Here is a 27423-nt window from a genome sequence, read left to right as displayed (position 1 = left end):
ATGGAGTAATGGTAAAACGCTTTCTTTTATGGAACATCAATTCCAGGCGTTACCGGTTACCACCTCGTCCCATTTACTCATCTGTTTTCCATTTCTTACGAGACCAGAGTACGTTTCACTTCGACTTGTATAAATAGATCTTACCTATTTCCACCGAACAAAAAGTTTTGGCCAGGAGCATACAACACTCAGAAAATATTGGTTATATTTCCCATCTGTTAGCTTACGCTTTCTGATACAAGTCAAACAACTACTCTTCCAGAACCAACTATTCTGGTCTCAACACTCTCTTCGCTTCCCTCTCCAAAACCAACCCTTCTCCTCCTCTTTGTGACCGAAGCAAGTCTGGAACGACTATTTCTTGGTTTAGGCCGGATTTGTACAGATTGATCTCTCGAATCTAAAGTACTCCCTTGCAGTACATTTTCTGTGTGAGACACATTTGTTTATTGTTAAAGCCTGTGATTTTGGGTCGTAACAACTCTTAGTTGTGGGTGAGATCAGCTAAGGGAATCAAGTACGTAGTATCCTTCTGGGATCAGAGGCGTAGGGAGTGCAGCTGTACCTTGGATCAGTGGGAGACTGATTGGGGTTCAACTACAGTCCAGTACGAAGTTAGATTGGAGTAGGCTAGTGTCTGTAGCGGCTTAATACGGTGTGTGTTCAATCTGGACTAGGTCCCGGGGTTTTTCTGCATTTGCGGTTTCCTCGTTAACAAAACTTCTGGTGTTTGTGTTATTTTTTTCCGCATTATATTTGTTTATATAATAGAAATAATACAGGTTGTGTGTTAGATCTGATCAATTGGAAATCCGACCTTTGTTTGTTGATTGATATTGATTGATCCTTGGACATTGGTCTTTGGTACCGTCCAAGTTATTCCTTGTATTTGATTAGTACTCACAGTTTCTGTTTGAGGAAATCAAATAAGGATAGAGATATAAACTCGTCATATACTTTTAATTGATTGAGTCTTGTTGATTCTCTTAAAAGTGTATTCGAGTTTGTCCATACAGATTACTAAGCAAAATATTGGGTGTTGTTGTTAGACCCCCGCTTTTTCATTGGTTATGAAATCATGATGAAGAACACTTAGAAGAATTTTATTAAGTTTAGAAATCAATACAAAGGAAGAAGATAAAACCCAAACTTGGGGAACAAACCACTTTCTCTCTCTTAAAGTTCTGTCTCAACTCTCCAAAAATATCTCCCTCTTTTTATACAATGGTGGCTGGTCCTATATATAGGAGTTTACATAGTGGAGGCCAGCTAATAAAGCCCTTATTTTCAGATTTGCCAAGCGATGTCTTCGCACACTTATATTGGATCTTCTCGCACGAGCTCCTGAACTTCGCACAGCTTTCACACTTTACTCGTGACTTCATGACGTCATTGATTCCGTCATATGGGATATGCTAAGTGCGAGATCAGTTCGCTCCTATGTAATATCATTTCTTCGCATAATTATGAGGTGTGTGATATTCTGTCCCTACAATTTTGTGAAGCACTCACTGCATGCCCTACTTAAGAGTTTCAAAAACATCATATCATGCTTCGGAAGATACTGCTGACATAAAGAACTGGAAAAAAATCAATATGCAATAAAAATTTCAAATCCTTGCAACTTCTGAATGACTTCTTAGTTATTCATGCTTGCAACAGCTAAAAATTAAACAACGCAAAGCAAATTAGTACCGAATGTGAAAGAATATGGACATATCTGCCTCATGAAGGCATGCCATAGAGAATGTTTAAATTTAATATTCTAACGGCTAGACAACACGCTACCTATGATGTCAAGCTACAAAAATAGAGGAACGTATCCCAAACAAAAGCTTGGTTAAGTAATCATTTACTTATCTCCGTTTGAGTACAACATTATGGCCTTACTCTTAATAATTCGATACAACAAAAACCAACATAGATTAGTTTTTTTTTATGCAAAAAGAAAAAAATTTGATTAAATGCTGGAGTCTGTTACATTTATTATGTCAGCATGTAATACTGACGCAACAAAATTTGGTGGATATCGTATCCATATCTTACTAACTTGAAAAGAACGAGAGTGTTTTGCCAGTTTATCTGCTGGCTTATTTAATTTCTTACTAATAAAATTACAAGTCCAAGTTGGATACTTGATTAAATAGCCAATTATGTCTAGAATGGGAGCATGAGATTCCCATCTGATTTTTTGATAATCTCTGTTTGCTGCATCTACCACATTCTGCGCATCGATCTCGAACCGTACATGATGCAAGTTGAGTTCGTCTGCCCATCGTATAGCGTGTAGCAATCCTTCTATCTCTGCATGTTCCGCATCTAATTTTCCAAGCTCATAGAAGCAGCTTCCTCGTTCAAAAGTACTTGTAAAATTCCGTAGTATTAGTCCAATGGCGCTATGAGTACCGGAATCATATTTTTTAAAAGAGGCATCACAACAAATAGAGTAGAAAGGTGCACTAGGCGTAACCATACTACTGGTAAAGTAATGTTTAAACTATTGTTGTTTTCCAGGCAACTCTGTTTAATCATTCCTTTCCCTGTCATATTGTTTAGATGTTGTATAGTGTTTATAATTTCCAGTGGGTTCGGTTTCTTTCCATCAGAAACGTTGCGACAACGTTTCTTTCCAGATTTCCCAGCAGGCATTTGCCATCTTTACTGTCCAATCTCTATCTATTTTTGCAATTTCATTAGTGAACCAGCTTCTGTTCCATAGAGAAAAATCTTGGTTTGCATCTTCCATACTTCTTCTTGCACTTGGAATTGATGTCCAGACAGCTTGGGAAAATGCACACTCCCATATAATGTGCTTAGTTGTTTCAATGTTTTGCTGACACATGCCACAGACTTCCCCATTATATTGCATTACTCTTCTCATACGTTCACTTGATGAAATCATATCTTGAATACACTTCTATAAAAAGGTTTTGATTCTTGGTAAAGTGTTTAGCCCCCATAATTGTTTCCAAAAAGTTACCATCTCAGCATCATAAGTTACAGCTGCATTAGTCTTTATCTCCAGCAATTTCCTATAAGCAGACTTAACCGTAAACTTCCCATTACGAGTAAGTGTTCAGATTAGTCCGTCTTGAGAGTGATGAGGAATTTTCATGCGCATGATTTTGAGAACATCTGAAGGCGATAAAAGCTGTTGCAGAACGATGGTTTTCCAGGTATGAGTATTTATATCAATAAGATCACTTACAGTACTATAAGAAACTTCCAGATCGAATTCCGCTATTGTGCTAGGTGGCTCTTGTTCTCCTATGATCCAATTATCTTTCCACGTTAAATTTTTTTTCCCATCTCCTAGTAACCAGAAGCTATATTTATGCACAAAAGCTACTTCCCCATGAATGCTTTTCCATGCCCAAGTCGTGTTATTTTTCTTTTTTGAGTATAGGACTGAAGTATCCGGAAAGTTCTTCTCTTTTAAAGATTTGCCCAGAGTTGATGAGAACTGTGACATAATCTCCATACTGATTTTTCTAATAGGGATTTATTAAATCATTCTAGATCACGAAACGCCAGACCACCATTTTCTCTGTGAGTGTTAACTCTTTCCCATGAAATGAAGTAAACACCCTTCCCTTCTTGCTTCTTCCACCAAAATCTTCTTTAACAACATCCACTTATTTAATCGTCTTCTTTGGGATTTTGAAAGCTCCCATTTGTTGTGATGGCATGGCATTTAGAACATGCTTCACCATTACTGATCTGTCGGATTGTATCAGAAACTTACCATTCCATCTTAGTAATCTTGTCTTCATTTCTTCCACTAGTGAGGAGAAAGATGTTGTCATTTTTCTGTTGAGAAACAATGGAATTCCCAAGTACTTTTCTTCAAGTGACATCCTTTTCATCTTTTAACCTTCTTAATAATATTCTGCAGTGTCTTGAGTGTAGGTGTTTGGAGAAGAAGACTGTAGATTTTTGAAAATGTATTTGCTGTTATGAAGCCAGACCAAAATCTTTGATAAGTTGTAGCAGGTTATCAGCATTGTGGAGATCAGCCTTCACAAATAACAAGCAATCGTATGCAAAGAGTAAATGTGAAATTGGAGGTGCATTTTTTGCAATCTTGATGCCCTGAATTTTCTTTTCAACTTTAGCTCTGGCTAATGACCTTGTAAACAGTTCCATGGTGAGAAAAAACAGGTAAGGTGACAATGGGTCACCTTGCCGTATTCCTCAACTAGGTTTGAACGCTTTACATGGTGATCCATTGAGAAGTATTTGTATCTCTATTGTGCTAACGCATTCTTGTATCAGGTTACAAAAATGATCAGCAAACCAAACCCTCCATAATTCTGCGTAGAAAAGACCATTCTACACGGTCGAACTCCTTGGACATATCGAGTTTTAGATCCTTGAAACCCTTATTTTTTTTCTTTCTTCTCATAAAATGAATTAACTCATGTACAAGAGTAATGTTATCTCCAATCTGTCTACCAGGTACGTAAGCTGCTTGCATCAGTGAGATCAACCTCTCCATCAAAGGTTTTAATCTCAGCGCCATTGTTTTGGTAATAAGCTTGTATGATGTGTTGCATAACGCGATTGTCCTGGTGATTGAGGCATCAGAACTTTTGGTATCAAGCAGAGGTTGGTTCGATTGATTTTTCAGAGCATTCTCTCACTGGCAAAGAAGCTTTGAATCATTTGGACTTCGTCTTCCTTCGTTGTACTCCATTGTGATTGAAAAAAGCCGTGTGGGAAACCATCTGGTCCCATTGCTTTCCAAGGCTGCATACTTTTAAGAGCTGCACATATTTCATCTTCTTGTGGTATAGTTGTAAGAACAACATTCTCAGCTGCAATGATGCATTTTGGGAGAAGCTAAAGAGGTCTTGTGGTATAGTTGTAAGAACAGCATTCTCAGCTGCAGTGATGCATTTTGGGAGAAGCTAAAGAGGTCTGCATTAGTCTCTGGATCAGTTGTGCTCTTGATATTGGTAAAGTGAGATGTAAGAAGTATTTCTAGATCCTCCCTGCCTGAACACCAGTTACCATTTGGTTTAAGCAGAGACTCAAAGCGATTCCTTGATTTCCTCCTATTTGTTTGCTGGTGGAAGTATTTGGTATTCTGGTCTATCTCATGAAACATAAGATCTCTTGACTGTTGCCTGTAAAATTTCTCTTCTCGTGCACGCCATTCATTAATATCATGTTCTACCTTTCTGATTTGAGAAGTGGTAGCTTCACTTGTTGGTAACTGCTGCAAAGAGGTTAGTTCATCTTGCAAGTTTTTTACCTTATCATGAATATTACCAAAATGTTCCTTGTTCTATTTAGACAAGTCTCTCCTAGTTGTATCTAATTTTTTATCCAGTCTAAAAACGACAGATCCTCTTACAGTATTGGACCAATATGCATTAATTTGATACTTACAAGTATTATATCTCAGCCAACACTCAAAGAACTTCCAGTGTCTACTCTTAACAATCTCATTGGGATAAAAATCCAAGAAGATAGAGCAATGGTCTGAACCTAGGATTGGCAAATGTTTTAGGACAATGTCGGGGAAGGTTACTAACTATTATGGGTTTATAATGGCTATTTCTATCCTAGATTTGATTCTACCAGTTCCATTCTTGCCACTAGTCCATGTATATGCTCTAACATGAAAGCCTAAATCAGATAAGCCAGTATCATGGATCAGCTGAACTATATGAGGGGTTCTTGAAGAAGAACCAAAATTATTAGCTCTTTCATCAGGGTGCATACTTAAATTTAAGTCACCAATGAGTATCCAAGGGTCATCAATATTATAAGTGTCACAGACCCTATTAATGAACTCCCATTGGCCTCTCTTCCCTTGTGGGTGCGGAGAACCATAGACGTAAGATAAAATCCATTGGGGTTTAGCTTGATCAGTTCTAACAAGACAATGAAACATGTTTCTATCTTTATAAACAATATCTAGTTGAAATACATCCTTCCACAAGAGGCATATACCTGTAGATCTACCTATTGAGGGAACATAAGAGTGATTAGGAAAACCTAGAGGTCTGACATGCTGAAGAATTTTGTCGGAATCGATTTTTGCTTCTTGTAAAAAGACTATATATGGATGGAGTCTTTTATTTATATCAAAAAGATAGTGTTTAGTGTCTTTAGAAGCATAACCATTGCAACTACAAGAATAATGCGCATTTTGGGAGGGAAATAAAGAGAGGCAATAAAAATAGTTTCTACAGGAAAAATATAAAAGAACGAAGTAATAAAACCGTATAAAGTAACTTGCTTAAAAAGTTTTGGATATACCTGCATGGTCTGTTCCTGACTATGATCTGTGGTTTCAGCAGTGTTTGCTCCTGATCCATTAGCTTCTAACATCGAGTTATTGTGATTTTCCAAGATAGTAGTATTTGTGTTGTCACTAGTACTAGGAGGTTGAACATGAATGTTATGAGGGTTTATGAGAGGTGCATTGTTTAGTTCAGAGTTCCTCATTCTTTTTCTTTGTCTTGAGTCATCCTCATTTCTAGATGGTTCTAGGATAATTGCCATTTCATCTTTGTACGTAGTTTCTCCATCATTTCCTTCATAGACATCCGCTTCATTCTTCAGATATTCTTCATATTCTTCCTCTGTCAAGGTATCTAGATACAAGAGATGAGAAGTATGCATGCATTTGATGTCATTATGATCAATGACAAAGCACTTTGAGCATATCTTTTTTGACTGCAATTCCCAGTGATATCGGATCCAGACTTTCCCATTGTTGGCTGTGTTTTGCACCATCCTCCTCTATGCAGTGGTTCTGTGAGGCTCATATCCACTTTCGCTTTGACTGTAGTGCCATACCTTGGTCTGCAGTTTGGAGGACTTGAAGATTCTCATAAAACCTATAACTTCATACACCACCACACTAAACTGAATAGTGAAAACTTGATGTGTAAACTTTACTCAGTTATCAGAACTCATCTCTTTTACAACAAAGAGTGCTTCTCCAATAATCCATGACCCATTTCTTATGACTTCATCTCTTTCCTCTTCTGAGTTCAGGCATACCATCATGAGATTGTGACCCATAACTTGGATCTGTTTGTTTCTATAGTTCCTCCACAATGAATTGATCTCCTTCCTGATAGTTTTCATATGAATTTTCTCTTTCCGCATTAGCTTTCCCAAGACTCCAAAGATACACTCTTCTGCAGCATGATTAACCACTTGGGAGGAACCCACAGTTCGTCTGTTAACTGGTAAACCAATGTTATCCCTTCTAAGCTGCCTTGATAGTTGGTTGATATGGTTATTGTTAGTCGAAGACATTTTGAGATTTTCTTTGGAAAGACTAAACGAAGGTATGGGAAGTTAGGGTTATGATACCAAGTAGCATTATTTATAACTTCTTTCCTTGAATGGGTATAGAATTTCTCATAGAGATAATTGTCGATCCAATAAATTAGGAAGAAATATTGATGCAGTAATTGACCGGAGTTTTTGCTTGACAAGATATAGGTTTTCTGGGGGATAATATATCTCCAAAAAAGGTAGGAACTTAATGCTCAGCAATATGTACGGATCTGTTTGGGGGGGGGGGCAATTTTTGAATTTGAAAATCTGGAAGGTAATGGTTGACTATCTTCTGGTTTGAGTTGCATACGAAGAAGGTTTTTGTAGAACTGCGTAATAGGTTTTGATCTAAGATTTTTCCTAGGTTGATACTACTGAGAAGGACCGTCACAGAGATGATGGTTAACACCACTACTGTAAGCTTTAATTTTTTAAACACTACTGTCATTGGAACAAGAGCATTCCATATGCTGAATATAAAGCACCACTGGATCCCACAGAAAGTCAGGAGACCTACAAAAGTTAGAACTCCATTAGAAAGATCTTAAGACAAGAAGGAAGGACATATAGTATAGAAGAATCGCATAAAAGGCTGAACGCAAATGAGTTTTTATAGTTCTGAAAGAACCATTATGATGGTACCACTACCATTAATGGAAAACTCAAGACTAAAACACGATTAGAGAGAATTGATTAATTATAAAACTTATGAAAAACGAAATCTAGAAGAGATCAAAGAGATAATCAAATCATGAACCAAGCAAAAATTGGGAAAACCATAGAAATCAATCGCATGCGAGAGAAACTCTCGTTTTTTTTCCCTTCGGTAAATCTCCATAGATTAGTTATGTGCCTGTGACATAATATGTGATACCAAGAACCTACTTCATCATCTTTATCCACCACTCTTATTATCTTGCTATTTTGCCAGCTTCGAGTCTAAAAACTCTCAGCGTGCGGATAAGATTATTTTTCAATCAGCGAGTTACATTTTTTTTGTCTTATGAGCAAGCATACTCTGTTTCTGTTAGTGGCAAGTCAGTACCATCAAAATTTAGTGCTCGAGCGGGGAAGTGAAAAAATATGAGACACACAACCGGAGCATATAACATATGAAATTCCAAATAAAAATATCAGTTTACAATTTCTACTTTAAAAATACATGGTCAGATATATTTGCGTAGTTGGCCATTACCTCAGAATTCATGTTGCCATGCACCAGATTCAGATGCATCTTTAAACATCTCATTATGGAACTATTGTTACATCTTTCTGAGCTTCATATCTCATGCAAATGTGATTCCAACCGCTGTTTCGAAAAATAATACTGAAAAGCAAAGTAATTCATTCACCTAGTCTTTCCATCTTATGGTTTCTCCATCACCTACAAACGATAGATAACCACATAGCCAGTTTATATTTAAGCATCTCTTCAGTGATGCTTGGTGGTTCATTAAGACGAAGTTATGGTAAGAAACGAATCCACAGAAATTATGAAACCTAACACCACAGTTTGGCATTGTTTTCACTGGTCTCAAATTTGATGTGTTCCACCAAAAATATGGGTTTGCAGATAGTTCAATGTAGATATGTTACATTATATTACTACACCTAACATACTAACCATCATAAGGAAATGTATTTGAAATATTTATGGTGAAAAAGCTTAAGAACTAAATTTACCTTGATAGGATGCTACTATGGTTCGGTGAATGAACTGGAAAAGGTGAATCCTTAATGTTGTGATCCTTATGTTTCTGATAAGGTTATACCCAATGTGATATGTTGCAAAATCAGTCATATACACTATTTAAAATACTTCAAAACCTAAATCTAATAGTGAAGAAAAAATTAAAATAGTTTATATTCATATTAAGAAATTATAAGTTACACAATAAATGAATTAAAGGTGATAATCCATGAAGTGTTTCTTTGATGCATTTTAACAAACCGTTAAGTGTTTCTAAAAATATATAGAAGAAAAAAAATAATTACCTGTTTGAAATCAATTCCCTAAATTCCTAAATTAAATCAGATGAAATTAATTTCATCTCACCTACAGAATCAAAGAAAAAAAAATCATTAACAGATAACAACACGAATTATTAAGTAAAGAGTTTTTAAACACAAATCAAAACCCCAAGCTCACATAAAAATCCTAATCCTAAATAAAAGATTTGAAATGAGCAGCAATTAAAAAAGAGGTTCAAATCCTAATCCTAATAGAGATTTGAAACTTTAATGTGAAGATTTATGTAGAATCGGAGAAAGAGCAAAGGAGACCAGTTATTGAGTTCAAGACCTGAGAGAGAATGGGTTCAAATTTGAATTTTGAATCCGTTCTCAGTTCATTTACCAAAAAAAAGGAAAAATATTTGTTCTTCTCGGTTCTCGAAAGTTCGAGGCTTTTAGCTAAGTTAAAACGCATTGATGCTAGGTTGACGCCCAAAAAAACCGTGAGAAATCCCGTGAAGGAATCGAACGAGGGCAATGCTCTCTAACATTGGGATCATAAGCAGGCAGAAGTGGGCCCGCTGTCTGTGAGTTACAGTAGCAATCCCGGGATTTTTTCCCGAGATATGAAGCATTACAGGTTAAAATAATAGGGTCTTAAAAAAAATTTGTAGATCATTGTTTTTTCTTCTCCTTTTGAGAGTATTTTTCAAATATAATCAATTATTTGAGAAAGGTGTTTATGAAAATTTATTACAAAAATATATACTAAAATCATTTATCTATTTATGATTATAAATAATTATAAATAGATAATCATTAATTTTATCAAACAAAACCTTACCCTCAAATTATTTTCATTTATTTTTGTGTGTATGGAAATTTTGGTAAAGGGCTCAAATGACCTTTTTGCTTTATAATAGTATTAGGATATTACGACGGGGGATTTGGTCTGTTCTTGCAACTGCCAAATGTTAGATTTTTAATACTCACTCCATCCTTAATATAAAAGCACAAGTTTGCATATTCTTTATCCCACTAAGTAGATGAAATGTTATTTTCAAGATATTTGTGGATATAATAGAGGGAAAAATCAGAAAATTATGGGATATTTGTGAACCACATATATATATATATATATATATAGTATGGAGGGAGTATATGCTAAGTTTGTCCTATTAGTACGTAGTTATTTTTTTTTCCTGTACAAGGGTTCCACTTCCACGTACACATCTTAGATGAATCCAAGTTTACAACAAATTCAATATCTCCCCTCCTTTAAAATATTAAGTCATATGAGCTCCCGTGTCGCACGGTGAGTGTGACACCCCCTTAAGTTAAATTACATAAAAGTTTTAGGCATTAGTAAACCTGGAGAGGAAACTTAGTGTGATTCTATTGATCGGGACATTAAAACTTGAATTACACTCTGTTTACACCCTGTATTTAAATGGTCGTTTGCACCTAATTTATTTTAATACATAGATAAATTGAGAGAAAAGGAAAAGACAAATAAAAAAATAAATAAGATTAAATAAAAAAATAATTGTGTATTAAGTATTATTATTAATGTTGATATTAATATAAGTTTTGTAAAATTAAAAGGGAAAGAATTTTAGAAGTTAGCAAGCAATAGGTTAGAGAAAAAGAAGGGGATGGATTAAGGGTTTCTTTTAGAGAATAATATCATGGAGAATCAATGTAATTGAGGTAGAATGTAAACCCTTTTTCTTTTGATGTTTTCTTTATGTGCTTTCTCGTATGATTTTGTGTTGGTAGGTTTAAGAAATTTATTCACATAACTATATATATTTGATTGATGATCAAGATTTTTCTTTTTATAGATAACCTTATTGGGTATCATTGGTTAAATTTTGCGAATAATCCACCGTAAATTCACCGTTGAATATTTGTTTGAATTTGGGTAATTGTTTCTGATATTCTGGATAGTTTCGCTTTGGTTTGTAATCTTAATAAACGTTGTATCCATGTATGATATCTTTAGTTTTTCTTTGGATTTTCTTAATTTCAGGTTATTATGAATGTTTCATGAATTGTTCGGTAATAACGTGTAATCTGCCCAGTTTTTATGCTGACTTTGTAAAAATCATATCTTTTTTTATTATAATTGTTAGTTTTCTGAGAAATTTGGATATGTTGTAGCTAAATATTCCAGGAATGTTCACCTAAAATTTGAAGACGATCGGATCAAGTTATAATTACGAAACCTATAAAATAAAATTCTGCAGTTAGTGTGTTTGCTTATATGGTTGAAAGAATTAAATCGTTAGTTGGGTTGTGAACTTATGACTTGTTTATGAAGTGGTTTGGAGCATCAAAATGTATATTGTATGATATGCTTGTTTGGATGACGCTGCTTGTACTGAAGATAGACGAATAGGTGAGGCACGACCAGGGATACTCGTGCAACGGTGGTGTGAATTTATAAATGAACAAATAAAATTGTTTAAATGGCGGTGCCAGTACCGAGGATACACGGATAGACTGGGAACGACCCAAGGATACTCGTGCAAGTGAGCTTGGTGGTCTCGTGTCGAGGATACATGGATAGGCGGGGCACGAACTGAGGATGCTCGTGCATTTAAGATAATTTGATAGATTGTGAGTTTAGTTGATAAATATACATATATTTAAATTCTTGAAGTTTCCACGTATACTCTTGTTGTACATATTCTTTTTGATTGATTGGCATGTTTTCATATATTTTGAGGAAGGGAATGCATTCTATTGAGTTGTCATCTCACCCCAATTGACATTCCTGGCAGATTTATGGAAGTTGGAAATGGAAGCTATAAATGAGTAGCTTAGTGATTGCATTGTTTTCTTATTGATTGAAGTGTAAACTGGAATAATAATAAAATGTTTAGTTTAAAATGTTTTGAACGACGTTTAATGTATTCATATGCTTCAATTCATGTATAAAAGTTTCAATTATATTCGGTATAAAAGTAAGTTAGCAATAATAAATATACGCATAAGTCTCGTTCTGACCCATGACGCCTTGAGTTCGGATCTCCATATGGCTTGACCCTGGTCTAGAACTCGGGGTGTTACAGCATGAATCCTGGTACCATAAAATACTATCGTGGAATGTGTATACCTCATAAATCACAATGCCACCATCTAAGTCTAGAATATAAGAGTTTGATACCAACAGGTTCAAAAAAGGCCCAATCATTATTCCTAGACCGCAGTCTCCAAATAATGGCCATTTCCAGTCATGAAACTAGAATTTATTCCTAAGTCAAGGCCATAATAAACCAGTCATACTACTAAGACTGAGCAATCAAGTATGATATGCACACAGGTAAATTTTCCCAAATAAAATAGTATATATAATATTAGAACGGATGGCGTACCACCTTACTAAGATCCTATTGTCTACGGATGGCGTACCTCCGTACTATCATAATAAACAGAAAATGAAATACTATTGTCGACGGATGGCGTACCTCCCTATTATCAACACAACCAATTAAAGAAATACTATTGCCGACGGATGGAGTACCGCCCTACTTAACTTAGCAAGGAGCTGTTGGGAAACACATACACTCCTCGAGAGGAACTACACAATGCATACCACACAACATACTTATTCAATTACATACAAACATGCTCACAAAGAATAAGGATTTCATCATGCTCGCGGATAAAATGTACTTAATGATTACCAGAAGGTTACAGAGTTCCCACCTATTATGATGACAAATCCTCGCCTACTTCGAGATCCTCAATCTAATGGTTCATCCTTTGAATCAATCGTTGTTAATATAGACTAACTTTTAATCACACAAGAACTCTAAGAGTTTAGTCAAAACGCTCAGACAAGGTTTATAACACAATACCATACAAGTCTCCTATGAATGGCTAGGTAAACTATCTAATGGTTCTAAACTCATTTATGGTATTACACATGTTCATTCTCTACCATTAGCATATCTAAGATTTACTAATTCAATTGGGTTGGTTCTATAGTCCATTTGATAGGTATTATGAATATCTAGAACTTTGTAGAAGAACGATTTTTTGGGCACCAGCCTTTTTTTGGGAGGACCGTTGTTTTATTTTGGGTAAGACATTAGAAGTAAATCTAGATCACCCCTTATATAAATATTTATACTAATACCAAAATTACTCTCTGATTAATTTTGTGTAATGATTAGTAAAATGATTAAGTTATATATAATTAGTGAGATTAAATTAAAAGATGGGTTTTTTTAAAAAGAAGTAGAATTATTGGGAGACTAAAATTAGAGAAGATGAAGAACAAAACCATGGAAAAAAATAAAAATAAAATCCAATTCACTAAGCTTGAGTATTCAAGTGATGATTTAGGTGATGATAGCTCATTTGATTCTTCATCTCCTTCCTCTCCTAGATTATTTGTTAATCTTCACAATGATCTAGATATGAGTTATTTCTTATATGGTGAATGTATTCTTCCACAAACCCAATATCAAGATGAAAATGATGAATTTTACCAACCACAACCGGCAGAAGAGTATTTGGGTACCCAGGTATGCTTCAAACTTAGATAATATTGGTTCAATTGGTCCAAATATTCATAAAAATGTAAATTTTAAAGTATATTTCGGCTAGTTTCAGGTAGTTCGGTTACCAAATGTGAAGAACAGTTAACCGAACACGTAGTTCGGTCACTTTTTCCAAACACGCAGGTAGCCAAACTTTATTCATAGGATTTACAGAGTTATGTTCGGTTGGTTCGCAAACTTCAACGCAACCAAGTTCCAAACCAAACTTCAAGCTAAAAGTAACCAAGTATTGGAAGTTCGGTTGGTTCGCAAACTTCAACCCAACCAAGTTCCCAGCCGAACTTTACGTACCAAATAAATCTAAAACCAACCGTTAACTTTGGTTGATTCGCAGAACTCCCTTACAAGCCGAACTAAATGTTCGGTTATTTCGATAATTTTAGCTTAATTGCTGAAATTATTTGTGATTGCAACTTATGTTGTTCCATTTCTTGTAGATTGAATTCCAACCTACTCCAATGGATGATCAACCTTCTCCGGTTGATATGTTTTTCGAAGATACATCCCATCACTATGCTAATGAGTTGGTATTTGATTAGCTATTGATGCGAAGAATTGGGCTAGAGAACATGCCAAGAGACACATGTGCGTATTAGTTTTGAATGGAAAAGAAAGCCAAACTCATTTTGAAACGGTTTGTGAGAGAAGTGGAGATCCCGATGTTAGTCACAATAGGAAGGGTTATGTGTATAAAGGAAAGACGACGAGGAAGAACACAACGTGCTCAAAGAAAATTAAATGTCTGTTCAAGCTAGTATTTAAAAAGTGTAAAAAAATGAAGGGATGGGTTCTATCTGTGGATAAGGTGGTAGGTCGTCATAACCACCCTCGTCCGGAACATCTTGAAGGACATGCAATGGCCACAAGGCTCACTCCTCAAGAAGTGGAGAAAAATGCTAAATATAGGAAAATGGGTATTTCACCACTTAATATGCTTCGCTTATTAAAGAAAGATAACAAGGATAATGTATCATTTTTTTCCACCATTTACAATTTAATTGAGACAATCAAAAACAATGAATGCAAGGATAGACAAGTCATGCAACAATTTTTTTTTCTCAAGAGAAAGGCTACGCGGTTCAAAAGAAGGTAAGTTCGGAAGAAGAAATAACCCATCTCTTCATTGCTCATCCGAAGAGTGTTCAATTGGATCAATGCTTTCATGAAGTTATTATAATGGATTGCACTTAAAAGACTAACAAATACGAGATTCCATTTTTCAACATTGTTGGTCGTACGTCGACAAAGTCACCGTTTACCGTTGCGTTTTGTTTTCTATAGGAAGAGAAAGAACCAAGTTACACTTGTGCGCTACAAAAAGTGAAGGCGATCTACCGATATGAAGATATCCCCGGGTTTATAGTGACGTACAATGAAGTAGCATTGATGAACGCAATAGAGAACGTATTCCATTGGAACATAATACGCTTTGTACGTTTCATATATGGTGCAATGTGATGAATAAGTGCAAGCCTCAAATTTTTCCACCAAAGAGGAAAGCATTTGAAGAGATTAGTAAGATGCCGGAAGATGAACAAGCGGTTGCAAAAGAGGAACTCGATAAACAATAAATTCTAAATCATGCTAAATGGGTTGCTTTCTCCGGTATATGGGAGTCATTGACTTGGTCTCTCACCGAAGAAGAGTATAATCTAAATATTTCCGAATTTATAGAGCATTGGTCTAGCCCCGATTATCCCGAGGATATTGTAACGTATGTGGTTGAGCAATGGTTTGAGCCGCACAAAGAGCGGTTCGTTATGCATTTACTAACCACCATAAACACTTTGGGAATCAAGCGACAAGTTTGGTAGACTTGGCTCACCAGCGGCTGAAGATAAATATTTTTGGATGTGTCGATAATTCTGTGATGGTGTTTAACGCAATGGAAATTTACTTCAACCACGAGATTGATAGAATTAAAGAGAAGTTTCAAAAAAGCCGCATCATGAAGTACAAAAAGATTGTACAAAAAGATGGTAACATAAGGAATTCGGAGGACATTTTGTTTTTCAAGGGACTCCATTATAATGTTTACATGCTTGCATTAAGAAGTTAATGGTAGAAATGGATTTGATTGATAAATGGGGAACCAAGACGGACGAGGTGTGTGTTTGTAGCATGATGAAGTCTATGGGACTCCCTTGTCGCCATATAATAGTTAAGTATGAACATGACATAATCCCTTTAAGCGATATAGATCCATATTGGCAATAATTAAGTTTTGTCCCTCCTCCAAAGGGTGTTGCCCGAGAAGATTTTGGTGATAATGAAATGACAAGGATCTTTCTCGAGATGTATCGGAACATGAACAAACTCGAAAGAAAAATATTTCGGGATAACATGCGGACAATCTTATATCTGCACACTTCGGATAATGTCCAAGAACCAAAAAAAAAAGAAAGGGCAAAGGTAGGTCAAGCACCAAAGAAACAAAAAAAACAAGTAAGAGAATATGCAATGGTGTTGTCTAAGAAGAAAAGTGAAATGAACGCCTTTACTAGAGATCCTTCGACGCATGAGCATACCGCGGAGAATTACCAAGAGGATTCTATGAAACGGTCTAGGATTATTATGGAAAAGAACAACGGCGAAACAAGTGAACGGGTGTTTGTGGGTGAAAACCGTTTCTGCTGATTTCGGTAATTTCATGTGAGTGCGGGTGAGAAACGAATCTAAACCCAAAACAATGTACTGCATGGGAGTACTTTTGATTCGAGAGATCAATCTATACAACCCTGGCCTAAACCAAGAAATGGTCATTCCAGGTTTGCTTCGGTCACAAAGTGAAGGAGAAGGGTTGGTCTTAAGGAGGGAAGCGAAGAAAGTGTTGAGTCCAGAATAGTTGATTCAGGGAGTGTAGGTGTTTTGCGAATTGTATATGAAAGTTGAACTGGAGAGCTGAATGGAAAGCTACCAGGTGATTTCTGGATGTGTATTTTTCTCCTGACCAAAACTTTTCCTTTGGTGGAAATAGGTGAAACTATTTATACAAGTCGTAATAAAACGTACCCTGGCCTCGTAAGAAGTGGAAACTGTTGACTAATGGAAGAAAGCGGTAACGGGTAACTCCTGGAATTGATGTTTCCATAATGAAGAAAACGTTTCACCATTACTTCTTGTATTTACTAACCGCCTCACTCTTATGAAACTTTCTTGTAATGGGAGTATTGCACGTCGCACTTTGTAAACCACCAGACCAATACCCGGATGAATATCCCCCAGTTTGTGACATGTTTTGATGTCTCGAGTGTTTTTGTGGAAAAAGTGTAGCATGGTGCTATGTATGGCATGGTTCCATGCCAGTGGCCGTGGCATAGTGACGTGCTAGTAGCTGTGGCATGGTGGCATTCTAGTAGACGTGGCATAGCGACGTGCTAGTAGTTGTGGAATGGTGGCATGCCAGTAGCCGTGGCATAGCGACGTGCTAGTAGCTGTGGCATGGTGGCATGCCAGTAACCGTGGCATAGCGACGCGCTAGTAGCTGTGGCATGGTGGCATGCCAGTAGCCGTGGTATAGCGACGCGCTAGTAGATGTGGCATGGTGGCGTGCCAGTAGCTGTGGCATAGCGACGTGCTAGCAGCAGTGGCATGGTGGCGTGCCAGTAGCCGTGGCATAGCGACGTGCTAGCAGCTGTGGCATGGTGGCATGCCAGTAGCCGTGGCATAGCGACGTGCTAGTAGCTGTGGCATGGTGGCATGCCAGTAGCCGTGGCATGGTGGCATGCCAGGAGCTGCGGCGTAGCCACGTGCTAGTAGTTTTGGCATGGTGGCATGGCCAACATTCTCGCGCATATTTTAGGCACGGCCAAATTAGGGGTTTTGGCATAAACCATGGAATTTGGCATTGCGACCAAAAGTTGCCACAAGTTTGGTAGCCGTTGATTGTTGCAACCTTCCGTTAGGCAGCCAGCGGTATGGAGGCATGGCCGGCATGGCTTTGGTATGAAGTGGAGCCGCTGGAAGTATGCGGCTTGGAAGGGAAGCGCTTGCGGCTTGGAAGGGAAGCGCTTGCGGCTTGGAAGGGAAGCGCTTGCGGCTTTGTATAAATTAGGGTTTGGTATGCTGAAACCCTAATTAACGCCCTTTACTATAATCGCTGTATAATTCTCATACAGACTCGGATTTTGATGGTCCGCCCCTCCATTATGCACGAAAAAGAATTTCCTATCTCCATCACGGGAATATTTAGGTTTTGAGCTCGTTCGGGAGGTGAAAACAGCCCGAAAGTAAAACTCAGGAAGAATTCAGGAGGGATGTTGGTAGCAACTTGCCCAAATTAGGGTTTGGCGTGTTGAAACCCTAATTAGTGCATGTAGTATGCGCGTGCGGCATGTTTGGCGCGTTGGCGCGTTTTTGGGAAGCTAGCATGTTTTTGGGAAGCTAGCATGTATAGCGACCTCTTTTGAGACCGTGGCACGTTTGGAGCAACCTGATTGGTCAATGAAAGTAGGAGGCCGTCAAGCTTAGGGAACGGCCACACTTTTAACGTGAGGTGACGAATTTGAAGCGACCTGATTAGTAGATGGAAAGAGGGCCGTCATGCTAGGGTGCGGCCGCACTATTAGTGCGCTGTGGCAGATTTGGTTGCCTAGCTTGACTAAGCATGGTTTCGACCAACGGGGTCTAGTATGTTGTGCGGGGCCCGAAACCTTAATTTTGTAATTTAGTCGGATTTATGAGTTCTTTGTAAGTTATCACAATAATTGGCTGGATTTTGTATGCTGCCACATAAAATTTTATCTACAGAATGCAGTGTGCTTTCTGTCTGAGCATTTCGTGCAATGGCCTTAACTTTGGTACTTGGAGGTTTCATGCTACTCCGCTGCGAGTGAATATAAATCCGTCATGCCATACCGATTTAAGGGTTTTGCTGGGGAACATAGCACAGGAAAGTACTAAATGAGTCTAGTATTGGCTAGGCGCCATAAAAAGTATATTGAGCGGCTCAATAAATGTGTCGGTGGAGAGGTTAGTACTCGCAACACCATTTCCTCGCAGAGTGACGTCACATCTGATGCAAGGTTTTACGATTTTAACCCTAAGCTAAAAACCACCATCAACATTAAGTCCCCTGCTTAGTTCGGAATAGAGGCCTTGTTGCGAGGTAAGCATGAGATGGTGACAGACGAGGGAAAAAATCGAAATGGAAAGTTATGAAAAGATGGTCAGGAATATCCGACTAACCTTTTTCGGGAGGTGAAGAAAATCCATAACTCTTGCATGGGTGTCTTTGCGTGAATTTTTTGCTGCTGGCTAGGCCGTGAGGTGGTAGAGATGGTTGCTGGATGAGACGCAGACTGTTGGCATCAGATTAGAAGGGATTCCCCAGCATAGACTTGGCGTGAAAGGGAGCCGTTGGCATTGCGCGGCTTGAAACGGAGCCGCTGGCATTGGTCGGCTTGGTAAGACTTGGCTTGGCGCCGCTTGGATACGTCTTGGACCCGACTTGGCTTGGATTGGGCGCGACTTGGATTGACGTGTCTTGGACGCGTCTTGGATTGGCGCGGCTTGGAATGGGAGCTGCAGGCATTGTGCGGCTTGGTAAGCGCGTCTGGTAAGTGCGTCTTGTAAGCGCATCTGGCATGCGCGTCTGGTAAGCGTGTCTGGTAATCACGTCTGGCATGCGCGTATGGCATGCGCGTCTGGTAAGCGCGTCTGGCATGTGCGTCTGGTAAGCCCGTCTGGCATTGTCTTGGCCGCGGAATGTTGGCGTTGGAACTTGGATACCAAGCGGTGATGATACCGCTAATGGCTTCAGTCCATGGGACGGTGGAAATGGCAATTGGAAGGCTTGAAGGGTGGATCACGGAATGCTGGAGCGTTGGCGCTAACTTAAACACAGAGTGCTGGAGTCATGGAGAGTTTCATGTTGAGCGACTGGTGTTCCTCGTGCTGTCGCGCTGTTGGTTCGGTCATGGAGCGGAGATATTGGCACACTACGTGTTCAGCTATGGAGCATGAGTGTGGTGCGCCTAGTCATCTATTCCCGTTCATGGAAGTAAGGAATCCTTATTCTGTTCAAACACTAAAAACTGCGTTCGTATGAAAAGGGGTATCGACCCTCTCTTTTTTTCATCCAGCTCCGTGCTTTCATCTGCAGTATCTGTCTCCTCTTCGTCATTTGTTAGCGGTGGTAGAGCGAGCATTAATGGTAACAAAGCAATATCCAAATCAGCATCAAGGCGAGCCAGGAGAACTCAAGGTAGGTGCTCTCGCATGTATCCACCCAATAGTTCCATCGATCTTCTCCAGAATGTGTAATAAGGTTCTGACTCCAGAAGGATGAGTATCTGACAGTGGATTTCAAAATTTACCAAACTCCATTGCACTCTTGGGATGGATGGATGAAATAATTTCAGGGCTAATCTTTGAGATTTGGGTTGCGTTGTTGGTTCATTCTTGACTTTAGGTTATTTGGTACCTAGACTTTTGATTGCGATGATGATATACTGTGGATGCTTGTATGGTCGAAATATTTCGTAACCATTGGGTGAAGTAGATGAGTTGAGATATGTTATGTTGCTGATGTGCTGCTATCAAGTCCTCAAGGACTTCGTTCTAAACGACGTCCTTTGAACCATCTTCTAAACCTTGGACTATTATATGGAATGGGATGCAGTGAGCAGTCCCCAGTTATATTTCTGTTAGATCCGATGGTGTGGCCGGATATGTGAATGTATCTATGTGGCGTGCTTTTGGGGACTTTGATGCACATGTACGGCTTCATGTCGAGAAATTCTTACAGCTTGTAAAACTTCGACAGTGATGATGTTGAAATCGGAAATAACCTGGTTGAGAGCAGTAAAGGAATCCCGTTCTGGTAGTCCCAATGTGTAATTATCCTGAGCCTATTTTGTCGTGGAAGATGTGCTTCTACTGCATTCGCTGGTAAGGTGGTGACTGCGTTTAAGCTTCTAAACACGAAGGAGGCTTCAGTCCCCAGGTGTGGTTTACATTCTTATATCCGGTATGGTCGATGAGTTGACCATGATAAGGATATCACCATCTCGCATCAGTAGTAGTGACTCTATTACTTCTTCCATGTGAAACTAAAACATGGAGAAGTACGGATTACCCTTGTAGCGGTTGTTTCTATGATGAAGTTCTGGCTGGTATCAACAAACGAGCAGCAACATTTCTTGGCAGCAGATGTGATTAGAAGAGACTACACCATATGGGAACCAAAATAAGTCGGCTGGAATTGTATGGGCGTCCATGTAAGCAAAGGGATCGGCTGTATGCGTAAGAGAGTAAACTGTCCATGACCACGAGGTTTGGCGAGATGGATCAAAAAGCGGCTACAACTGCGATCACTGGCTGGCTGTGATCACGATCCTTGACAGGGAGGAGTGTGGTGTCTACAGGCCCGAACTTTGGAAGGAAAGAGTGTGGCGTTGAAGCGGCTTTGGCTCTTGGAGAGGTCGTTGAAGCTTATGAGAAAAACGCTGAATCTTCGGCTTCGGATCCTGGAGCAGTTTATGGAGAGGATGCTGAAGCGGAGTGGCTTCTGGCTCTGGAAGTGGAGCGGCTTCCCGAGAGAATGTTGAAGCGGTTTCCAGAGCGAAACATTGAAGCGGAGCGACTTCTGGCTCTGGAAGCGGAGGCGGCTTCCCGAGAGAATGTTGAAGCAGCTTTTGTAGAAAACTCCAGTGAGGGTGTCATAAACCTTGACTCCGAAAAAACGAATTGATACGATATATCATGGGAAGACATCACAAATGGTGCTGGTCGACAAGTAGCGTTTTTCTACTTATGGGAAAGAATACGCTTCTTCTGTTCGATTCTCCCTTGCACCTCTCAGAGCCTTGACGGCTACAATGTTGAAGTCGGAGGCCGCGTCAATCAGCGTGCTGTCAAACTCGACATCCTTTAAGTAAACAGTGGTTAGGAGTCCCCAGTTCCATCTATCAATCGTGCTTCCCATGAGAGGTTGGGGTTCGAGAATGGCTTCCCTGGCTGGAAATAGCTGCTTTCCTGATGCAGTGCGGTTGAGGGCTGCGAGTATGTCTTGACGACACACCTTGTAGAAATACAGAATCTCACAAAAATGGTTTATCATGGACTGCATGATTTGGATGGAGTCCCAAGAAATTATGCAGCTCTTGATGGGAAGTGGGTCTCTGTGAACTCAGGAGGGTTGCTGATTTCCTTTGCCTCGATTTTGGAGAAGTCATTCTTGATCTTTACGTGTGATAAAATTGGATTGCTGATTTTTCTACTGGGCGTTTAGGAGCAACGCGAGCCTCTTCATCTATAAAGGCGCATCCTGCTGAAGTTATTGCGCTAGATGTTAAAAGTATTCTTTGTCAGTTCCATCTGGGGTGGACGTGACTCTTCTGGTAACCGCTCCGCTAGTGTCTTGAGGAAAATAGGTATCTCTTTTTGAGTTGTAGCCCTGCCTCTATGAGCCTTACGAGAACCTTTTGTCTTTCCATCAAATCAACAATGGTAAGAGGAGATCGGCTTCTGCTGGCTCCTCTAGTCTCCTGTCTTGATGGTGGAGTAGCAGCGGTTCTGGTGACGGTTGGAGCTGTCACACTTGGAAAAACGTTGGGAGCGGCGGCAGCGACTCTGGATCTGATGATCGGCTGTGTAACACCTGAAGGAACGTTTTCCACGCCGCTGGTGTTGGAAGATGGTGTATTAACCCCGCTGCAAAGAACGTTAATACCGGGAATAATTTCAGTGCCAGTGTTCTCATGGTTTGTTGCTGATCCGGACCATTTCCGAGAATGTAATCTTGAGTTGGGAGTTCCACCTGGACATGTGTATAAACTTTGAGTTCAACGCTCCCTGGTTCGTTGAGGGTTTCACTGAGATCCAAAAGTTGCAAATTGAGGCGACCGAAGGCTCCTCCGCGGATGTGATCAATCAACAGGAAGCGGAAATCGGAAGGTTGTCCAAGTTGAAACTGAAACAGGCGGCTCTCCAAAGCGCGAAGGAGATTTTCTTTAAGAAGAGCAAGCCATTGCTGAATGATTTTCCTTGAACATCTTCTGTCTTATGGACCTCTTTTGCTTAGGTTGTTTTTTTTTTGAAAGGCAAACGAAACACCTAGTTTATGGTTTGGTTTTCTGGTTTTTGGATTGGTAGATGATTGTTACCTATGAGGGTTTTGGCTTATTCTTTGGAATGAATATTTGGAATAATGTCGTTTTGATTATGACTGTTAGTAGCATAAATATTCCAGGAGTGCCATGGAACCGTGAATGTTGTATGACGGTAAAAAGTATGGGATGAGATTTTTTGGGGATAACATGGTTGTCGGTTTCCAATATGAAAACCTGAAGTAGTAGATTGTGTACTCTGTCTAATAAGACTTACTTGCTTTTAAGGTCTCCCAACAAAATGGATCTTCCGGGCATATGTCTGAGCTTCATGAGCGATGTCGTTGTGTCCGTGATAAGTCCCCAGTCATTCCTCATTGTGTGATAACTGACAACTGAGCCATTGAACCCCGCGATCGTTTGCTTCTACCATCTTGATATCTGGGTTGAAGAATGAAACTTGGAATTGGAAATTGATATTGTAACCGAGAAATTAATCTCCCACTGTGGTCGCCAATTGTTTGTGGGTGAAAACCGTTTCTGCTGATTTCGGTAATTTCGTGTGAGTGCGGGTGAGAAACGAATCTAAACCCAAAACAATGTACTGCACGGGAGTACTTTTGATTCGAGAGATCAATCTATACAACCGTGTCCTAAACCAAGAAATGGTCGTTCCAGGTTTGCTTCGGTCACAAAATGAAGGAGAAGGGTTGGACTTAGGGAGGGAAGCGAAGAAAGTGTTGAGGCCAGAATAGTTGATTCTAGGAGTTTGGGTGTTTTGCGACTTTTATCCGAAAGTTGAACTGGCGAGCTGAATGGAAAGCTACAAGGTGATTTCTGTATGTGTATTGTTCTCCTGACCAAAACTTGTCCTTTGGTGGAAATAGGTGAAACCTATTTATACAAGTCGTAATAAAATGTACCCTGGCCTCGTAAGAAGTGGAAACGATTGAGTAATGGAAGAGCGCGGTAACGGGTAACGCCTGGAATTGATGTTTCCATAATGAAGAAAATGTTTCACCATTACTTCTTGTATTTACTAACCCCCTCACTCTTATGACACTTTCTTGTAACGGGCGTATTGCACGCCGCACGCTGTAAACCGCCAGACCAATACCCTGATGAGTATCCCCAAGTTTGTGACATGTTTTGATGTCTCGAGTGTTTTCGTGGAAAACGTGTAGCATGGTGCTATGTGTGGCATGGTGGAATGCCAGTGGCCGTGGCATAGCGACGTGCTAGTAGCTGTGGCATGGTGGCATGCCAGTAGCCGTGGCATAGTGACGTGCTAGTAGCTGTGGAATGGTGGCATGCCAGTAGCCGTGGCATAGCGACGTGCTAGTAGCTGTGGCATGGTGATATGCCAGTAGACGTGGCATAGTGATGCGCTAGTAGTTGTGGCTTGGTGGCATGTCAGTAGACGTGGTATAGCGACGTGCTAGTAGATGTTTCATGGTGGCGTGCCAGTAGCCGTGGCATAACGACGTGGTGGCGTGCCAGTAGCCGTGGCATAACGACATGGTGGCGTGCCAGTAGCCGTGGCATAGCGACGTGCTAGCAGCTTTGGCATGGTGGCGTGCCAGTAGCCGTGGCATAGCGACGTGCTAGTAGTTGTGGCATGGTGGCACGCCAGTAGCTGTGGCATGGTGGCATGCCAGTAGCCGTGGCATAACGACGTGGTGGCGTGCCAGTATCCGTGGCATAACGACGTGGTGGCGTGCCAATAGCCGTGGCATAGCGACATGCTAGTAGTTGTGGCATGGTGGCACTCTAGTAGTTGTGGCATGCCAGTAGCCGTGGCATAACGACGTGCTAGCAGCTGTGGCATAGCGACGTGCTAGAAGCTATGGCATGGTGTCATGGCCAACATGCTCGCACATATTTTAGGCACGGCCAAATTAGGGGTTTTGGCATAAACCATGGAATTTGGCATTGCGACCAAAAGTTGCCACAAGTTTGGTGGCAAACTTGTACGGCTGAGATTTGCATCTCAGGAGGAAGGGTAGTCGTTGATTGTTGCAACCTTCCGTTTGGCAGCCAGCGGTATGGAGGCATGACTTTGGTATGAAGTGGAGCCGCTGGAAGTGTGCGGCTTGGAAGGGAAGCGCTTGCGGCTTTGTATAAATTAGGGTTTGGTATGCTGAAACCCTAATTAGCGCCCTTTACTAGAATCGCTGTAGAATTCTCGTACAAACTCGGATTTTGATGGTTTGCCCCTCCATTCTGCACGGAAAATAATTTCCTATCTCTATACTCGCGAATAATTAGGTTTTGAGCTCGTTCAGGAGGTGAAAACAGCCCGAAAGTAAAACTCAGGAAGAATTCAGGAGGGATGCTGGTAGCAACTTGCCCAAATTAGGGTTTGGCGTGTTGAAACCCTAATTAGTGCATGTAGTATGCGCGTGCGACATGTTTGGCGCGCTGGCGCGTTTTTGGGAAGCTAGCATGTATAGCGACCTCTTTTGAGACCGTGGCAGGTTTGGAGCAACCTGATTGGTCAATGAAAGTTGGGGGCCGGCAAGCTTAGGGAACAACCACACTTTTAACGTGAGGTGGCGGATTTGAAGCGACCTGATTGGTCGATGGAAAAAGGGTCTGCATGCTAGGGTGCGGCCGCACTTTTAGTGCGCTGTGACGGATTTGGTTGCCTAGCTTGACTAAGCATGGTTTCGACCAACGAGGTCTAGTATGCTGCGCGGGGCGCGAAACCCTAATTTTGTAATTTAGTCGGATTTATGAGTTCTTTCTGAGTTATCACAATAATTGGTTGGATTTTGTATGCTGCCACACAAAATTTTATCTACAGAGTGCAGTGTGCTTTCTGTCTGAGCATTTCGTGCAATGGTCTTAACTTTGGTACTTGGAGGTTTCGTGCCACTCCGCTGCGAGTGAACATAAATCCGTCATGCAATACCGATTTAAGGGTTCTGTTGGGGAACATAGCACATGAAAGTACTAAGTGAGTCTAGTATTGGCGAGGCGCCAGAAAAAGTATATTGAGCGGCTCAATAAATGTGTCGGTGGAGAGGTTAATACTCGCAGCACCGTTTTCTTGTAGAGTGACGTCACATCTGATGTAAGGTTTTACGATTTTAACCCTAAGGAAAAAACCACCATCAACAACGGGATACGAAGAAAAAATGACCGATGTTACACTCGCCACCAAACCAACCTACTCCGTCGGAACCGAGCCAACCAACTCAACTATACGTGAATCTTAAGGCTCCAATGTGCTCCATCCAACAAAGGAGTCGACCAATTGATGACACACCACCTCTTATTTTTGAAATCTACTTGGAATAGTTACCTATTTACATTAGAGATTACGTCATATCCACCGACGACGTCCCCCCGGATGGTAATTGCGGTTTCCACGTTGTCGTACAACAACTAGGGCCTTTCACGAAACGTGCCAAGAAATATCAAGGGTCTGCAATCACTTATTTTCTCCAAAGGTTGTTGGGGAAGCTTAAGGAGAACCGAAATACTCATATATGTAAAGTTCGGTTACTTACATAATTTATTTGTGGGCAAAATACCAAAGTTCGGTTACAAAGTTTCAATAGTTTTTTTTATCAAAGGTAAAGTTCGGTTACAAAGAAAACTTAACATTTTTTGCAAATGAACCGAACTACACATATATATGCATATATGTAATTAGGCAAGAGTTCGGTTAATAAGAAATTTTTTGTGGGAAAAATACCAAAGTTCGGTTACAAAGTTTCAATATTTTTGTTTTATATCAAATGTAGAGTTCGGTTACAAAGAAGTCTTAACATTTTTTTTTTGCGAATGAACCGAACTACACATATATATGTATCAAAGGTAAAGTTCGGTTACAAAGAATTCTTAACATGCTTTTGCGAATGAACCGAACTACGAGTTTGGTTCCCTAATTATAAATCTAGTTTAATCAAATTGTTCTTCATGTTCTTCCTTTCAGGAAATCCGGTTACAAAACAAGGTTTTTTCAAAATATCTTCTAACCGAACAACACACTGTAACTTCCATTGGAACCCTATTTTGATGATTTCTATTCAATTGAACCGATCAAAATCAAATTAAAAGTAATGGGTTTGTCGGAGAATACATGGGATCGGTCCCATGGATGAATCAAGATTCTTCTTGCGTTTATTATACGCGATTATGACTTCAACTTCTTTCTCAATTTCAGTTGGAAGATTTGTTAGATATCCTAATGGGGGACCTTTTCCTGGGAGTCTTTTGGTTCTCTTTCGAAGAACCATTCTTATACTTTATTGATTAATCGACGATGAAATTTTTTATGAATCGACGATTAATCAATGAAAACGATGTTGAAATGGGGAAGTAGAGAAGAGCAAGAAAACAGTTTTCTCCTCAAAACTGTTTTGTACTGCTAGGGTAAATTTGTTTGTGTTTTTGTTTTAGATTAAGTTAGAGAGGGTTATTAGGTTAGGTTAACTTTAGTTAGGGTAAGGGAAAAATTAGTAATCTCATGATTTTTTGGACATCCCTTACCATTGTAGGGTAGGTGGCCTTATAAAACAATCCCCCCCCTC

General features: G+C 39.7%; 1 long non-coding RNA gene across 2 annotated transcripts; it reads right to left on the bottom strand.

The window, feature by feature from the left end:
• Positions 1–1948: 1948 nt before the first annotated feature.
• LOC113301344 lies at positions 1949–9821 on the bottom strand. 2 transcript variants are annotated; one of them, XR_003336236.1, is made up of 5 exons: positions 9608–9821; positions 9301–9361; positions 8989–9062; positions 8501–8689; positions 1949–7818 (listed from the first exon to the last, which is right to left on the bottom strand). It is a non-coding gene; the product is annotated as an uncharacterized LOC113301344 (long non-coding RNA). The 2 variants fall into 2 exon arrangements; XR_003336235.1 differs by having other exon boundaries at positions 9301–9807.
• Positions 9822–27423: the final 17602 nt, after the last annotated feature.

The sequence above is a fragment of the Papaver somniferum genome, chromosome 8 (genome assembly GCF_003573695.1).
Source record: "Papaver somniferum cultivar HN1 chromosome 8, ASM357369v1, whole genome shotgun sequence".
Lineage (NCBI taxonomy): Eukaryota > Viridiplantae > Streptophyta > Magnoliopsida > Ranunculales > Papaveraceae > Papaver > Papaver somniferum.
Note: the sequence above shows the minus strand (reverse complement) of the source record. Positions and strands in the feature narration are given on the sequence as shown.